The sequence below is a fragment of the Helianthus annuus genome, chromosome 14 (assembly GCF_002127325.2).
Source record: "Helianthus annuus cultivar XRQ/B chromosome 14, HanXRQr2.0-SUNRISE, whole genome shotgun sequence".
NCBI classification, from domain to species: domain Eukaryota; kingdom Viridiplantae; phylum Streptophyta; class Magnoliopsida; order Asterales; family Asteraceae; genus Helianthus; species Helianthus annuus.
In genome coordinates, this window is record NC_035446.2 from 56,141,732 (window position 1) to 56,146,757 (window position 5,026).

Sequence of the window (5,026 nt, forward strand, 5' to 3'; positions counted from 1 at the left end):
TTTCTTTTTACTCTATTTTACCCTATTCTGACTTAATATTCTTTATAGAATGCAAGCTATAATTGTCTTATATGTTTATTGAGAATTTCTATTTCATTCGTTAATGTTTGATGACTTTACACTACAACTTTTTAAAAAAACATTCGACAACATGCATAAAAAAAAGTTTTAACAACGTGCGTAATAAAAGTTTTGACAACATGCGGAAAAAAGTTAGACAACATTGAACATTTATACGAACTGAGTATAAGAACACCAGTATGAAAAAAATAAAAAATGTTTTGACATCGTGCGTACAAAAATGATCGCCGACCGAGCTCCTCTAAACGTCACGTGTAAATCTAATTTTCAAACGTAGGTAAAAACGGAAGGCGTAAAATAGTTTTTACGTACGTTTGAAAAATGTTTTTACGTAAGTTGCTGAATATATTTTTTTTTTTGCGCACGGTGTCGAATGAAAAAAAAAATTTACGCCCTTGATCGTTGGTCTGAGCTCCTCTAAACGCCACACGTAAATATATTTTTCAAATGTATGTAAAAACGACACGCTTAAATGTTTAGTTTTTACATACGTTTGAAAAACTGTTTCTCGTACGTTGTCGAATGTAAAAAAAAATTCGCGCACGGTGTCGAATGTAAAAAAAACACGCATGGTGTCGAATATAAAAAAATGTTTTTTTATTACATAAGATAAAAATTGTTTTTTACGCCCCTGATTGCCGGCCCGAGCTCCTATAAGTGTTTGTGGAATGTAAACACTCTGTTTTTTTCTTTGTCGTAGGTGTTGGGGCTTTTACGTTCAAATGACGAGGATAACGAACAAAAAATGAAGATGAAGGCCAGAGATTGAAAATGTTTTTTTATACATGTAGTGTAAGTTTTTTTGTATAAAAAATCATGTATTATAATTATTTTTTTTAAATAGATAAACGTAATTAATGTTGACATGAAGAGTGATCACTATGTTTAATTGTATGTTTGACAAGTTGACATAAATAGTATAAAAGTCAAATTTTCCAAAATACCATTCTTGTACTATTTATTCTTTTTAATCAATAAAATCACTACAAGACAAATCAAACTTAAATAATTCAATCTCAACTACTTATACATGAGAGATCTAGGGTGGATAATAGTTCCTACAGTTCTCACACCTAAAGGTGATTCCTATTTTACCACATCCATATATATATATATATATATATATATATATATATATATATATATATATATAGGGTAGGGTTCTAGAGTGAACAAGGGTTAAGTTGTGAACAAAGTGAACAAATCCTAGCCATTGGTTTTGTTAGATCTTTAGATTAGATTTTAAATCAATTTATTAATTATATATTTAAATATAATAGGTATTATTAATAGGGGGTTATTTTAGTCAAATTACAAACATTTAAATATGGAAACAAGTAACCATTAGTTAGGATTTGATACTGAGATATATCTCCCCCCGTAATACTAGTTGCTATCTATCAAATTGTAACTAAATAGCCTTGAATCTAGAAACTTTTCAGAAAAGTGTCTTTGAAAAACCCCTAAACGGCGACCAGAAGATTCAAGAAGGAGAATCAATCCGGCGACGGTAGAGAAGTTAGGGTTGACGAAAGTAAGCTTATACTACATTACACTGATTGTTGGTGAATGTTATTGTTAATTTCGGTTAATTTTTTATAAGCGAAGAGTTAGGGTTTGTTCAATCTGTTAGTTTCGAATCAATATGGTGGTGTGTTATATGTTTAATACAACGATGTTCATATAATAATGTAATTTTGATGATTTTTCAATCGATTTGATGATAACATTGTGCCGGCTGAATATGGGTTATGAATCGGTTGTTCGACGGTGCACTCTGTCGCCGGAAATTCTGATTCTAGCCATGGTTTGGGGGATGAAGATGTTCTTCTTATGTTGGTCATAATTTTCCGGTGTACACATGCGGTTACAGTAGTTGTTGTGTACATCAATCTTAGGTACACAAGTGTAGATGGATTTGGTTATATTGTACAGCAGTTGTATTTGTGTGTGTATGTCAGTTTTTTTCATAGGAAAAAGGTAAAAAAGATAACTTTGGGTTTTTAATGATGTTAAGAAAAAGATTAAAAAGTACACATATGTACAGGGTGTAAAATCGTTGATGTACTCATGTGTATAGCGTTCATAAGAGTTTCGAATTTTAGTTCCTTGAATGCTATTGATTTGGGTGAAAGTATAAGAATGGACACATGTGTATTTGTTGAATGTTAATTTTCTGAATGCCAATGTATAAGTGTGTACACATGTGTATATTGATGTTAAGCTGATTTGACCTAGGTATGATCAGTACACTGCAATTTTTTTGAACCATATATTAGTTTTGTCCTGTGTACACATGTGTATATACATTTTATTCAACTAAGTAAATCTGTGTACTCATATGTATGTTCCTTGGTACACATTTGTGTACTATGTATGGTCTGGTGTACACTTATGTATTAACTGGGTTTAAGATTATTATAAAGTTCAGGTTTTGTACATTTGTGTATTAACAGTATGTAATTGATTCAGGTGTTAAAATGGCTAATGAAAAAACAGGGCATAATGTTACATTTGTTGATGGAGCAAAATTGATGTGCTCCCATGCTAACACGCTCCAGGATCATAATGGCTAAAGTATGTTGTGAAGATGTGAGTGCTCCCATGCTAACACGCTCTGCGATCAAGTAATGGCTGAAGCGGTTGCATACAACGTGGCAAATATGTTTAATATTTAAAACGCTCCATGTAGAGAACAATATGTTTATGACAATTTTTTTTATTTTAACCATATGTGGTTACGTGGTTAGGTTGGTTTTTGTTTTTATGATGGAAACTGGATGTTTGGTTTAGTTTTATTCTAGTATTGGATTAATTTTTGTGGACTAACTGTATATGTGTAAATCCATCAATACTTTTATTACCTCAATTAATAAGAAAACATCTCTGCTTGTTATTATAACCTGTACAGACCACCATTTTACAATTGACCCATTCAAGAATCTCTAAAGTACATCTGTGTACTTAACTAGAATAAAACTAAAACAACCATCCAAACAATCAACCTGGTGTACACCTGTGTAACGACTGCTTATACACATGTGTACAAAGTGTACAACCTTTTGTTCAGCCCAACTGTTGAATTGATCAAATTACCAGACCCGAATACCCAATCAAAGAATTATGAAGTTTTGAACACCCCATCATTACATATGGTTTATATTTATAAAGCTGAGATGTGAGTTCAATTAAGGTAATGTATTCACCTACACAATGCACCCATCAAAGCTATTCTTCAAATGGGTGGAAAAACACCTAAAACTCTAAAACCTAAACCCAAAGCGCTAGTGCAATCGCGCATGAGCTTAAAAAGACGAATTTCCCCTTCGCCATCCAAGTGTTGCTCTACCGTCATGTTCTGCATCATCTCATAACGTATGATCCTGTTGATCACGACGTAAATAATTTATGATAATGTGGATTACAAAAATATTGATATATCGGGAACTGAAGGGTAAATTTGGAAATTAGTCGACAAAAGTGTACCAGATCATCTAGGCGAGGCTCCACAAGAACATAAAGTGGTACCCCATTGAGCTTCCAATTACCCTGTTAGAAACAAGAGGTTTATATTTATCATCCATTTACCACCATAAATACAAACAAGTAAACTACCAGATTGATTATAGCTGGGAAAAGTTATTAGCGAATAGATCTAATAATAGTATGCGAAGCGGAACAAATTTGGCAAACTACAAGATTTATGGTACCTGGCAATTTTCACAGGTTGCGAAGCGGAACAAATTTGGCACCAAAAGTTAGTGCAATTGGAGGACCAAATATATACCTTCTAGCTTCAACTCCTGCACATTAGAATCTTACAGCGAGAAAAACTCTATAATTAGTAACAAGAAACAAGTTTTAGGACTATTTCTTAGTATCCAAATAACTAAATAAACTTATATTTTTAACATAAAAAACTTTTAACAGCCTAACTTTCTGATGAACAGCCTAACATCGCATAAAAACAGAGCAAGATCGCATATAAACATTTTTGTGGTTGAAAATCGGATGATTAAACAACTATGACAACTTCAATCTGATATTTATACACCCGATGAACGAAACCCTAACTTTCCGATTTCTTATAATTAAAAAGAAGTACCAAGCATACACAACTGAAAACGATGTACTGAATGTAAACTTACCACTGCAGATGGTGTAGATAGAGAACGAGATTGATGTTGATGATGATGATCTGATGATGTTCTAAAACCAAATCGAAGTGTAGGGAGAGAACGAGATTGATGTTGATGATGGTGATCTGATGATGTTCTAAAACAAAATTGAATTGTAGAGAGAGAACGAGGTTGATGTTGATGATGATGATCTGATGATGTTCTAAAACAAAATCGAAGTGTAGAGAGAGAACAAGATTGATGTTAAAAAAGATAACGTAAGATATGCAGGGAAATAGGAATTGTAACTGCAATTGGTTTATGGAAAGGACTTAAAAAAATAATTTATTTAATTACAATCTTGCCCTTTTTATCAAGAATTGAAACCAATGGTTGAGATTAGTTCACAAGGTTCACAACCAAAGATGTTGTTCACTCATGATCCCTATCCTATATATATATATATATATATATATATATATATATATATATATATATATATATATATATATATATATATATATATATATATATATATATGTATGTATGTATAAGGGGGGGTTCATTTGAGAAGAAAATTAAATTGAGAAGAAAAAGAACAAAAGGTACAATTGTAAAACATTAAATAGTTTTTTTTTCATCTCATTTATTATTATTTTTGACTAATTAATTAGTCATAAAGACTATCATCCTCCACACTAAATTTTTTGCCTAGACACATAAAAATTTATCCTATACGTTTTTGAAATTTATCCTACACATACTTAAATATATCCTACACAACTCGTAATTCATCCTACACACCTCATAATTTATCCTACACACCT

At 31.7% G+C, this 5,026-nt stretch overlaps 1 long non-coding RNA gene across 1 annotated transcript; it reads right to left on the reverse strand.

Annotated features, from left to right (window-relative positions):
* Positions 1-3,389: 3,389 nt before the first annotated feature.
* LOC110905427 lies at positions 3,390-3,878 on the reverse strand. Its single transcript, XR_002573108.2, has 3 exons — positions 3,792-3,878; positions 3,568-3,630; positions 3,390-3,464 (listed from the first exon to the last, which is right to left on the reverse strand). It is a non-coding gene; the product is annotated as an uncharacterized LOC110905427 (long non-coding RNA).
* Between the last annotated feature and the right edge of the window lie 1,148 nt (positions 3,879-5,026).